The sequence below is a fragment of the Notothenia coriiceps genome, unplaced genomic scaffold, assembly GCF_000735185.1.
Source record: "Notothenia coriiceps isolate Sejong01 unplaced genomic scaffold, NC01 NC01_scaffold00026422, whole genome shotgun sequence".
NCBI lineage: Eukaryota > Metazoa > Chordata > Actinopteri > Perciformes > Nototheniidae > Notothenia > Notothenia coriiceps.
Genome location: NW_011359123.1, coordinates 1,178,557 through 1,179,042, shown reverse-complemented (window position 1 = coordinate 1,179,042; position 486 = coordinate 1,178,557).

Here is a 486-nt window from a genome sequence, read left to right as displayed (position 1 = left end):
GACATAATACAAGTGGAAGGGTAAGTGTTTTAAATACATCCCCTTCTTCTAGTGATAAAGATGGCCAGAAGGGGGGAGGAGGGGGCAGGGCCAGGCTCACACAGTCACCCCGCTGTCTGATGAAGAAGGAAAGTGGTAACATACATCAATACTATTTTTAATTATTATGTTTATGGTGGGCTTTTCTTTAGGGGCTAAAATAAGATTTGATGTAGCCCCGGTCCACAGCAGGTTTTAGGGGGGACCGTCACACACACACACACACACACACACACACACACACACACACACACACACACACACACACACACACGCACACACACACATCAGCGCTGTCAGACAGGAGTGTATACCACCACTAACAAGCTTCTGTCTCAGGCCTTTAGCATTTTACTGTGAGAATCAGAATACCTTTATCCGTCAAAATGTACTTTTGTTACAGCAGAAAGAGCCAAAGACAGCTTAATGTTACCGAAGCATGCAAAG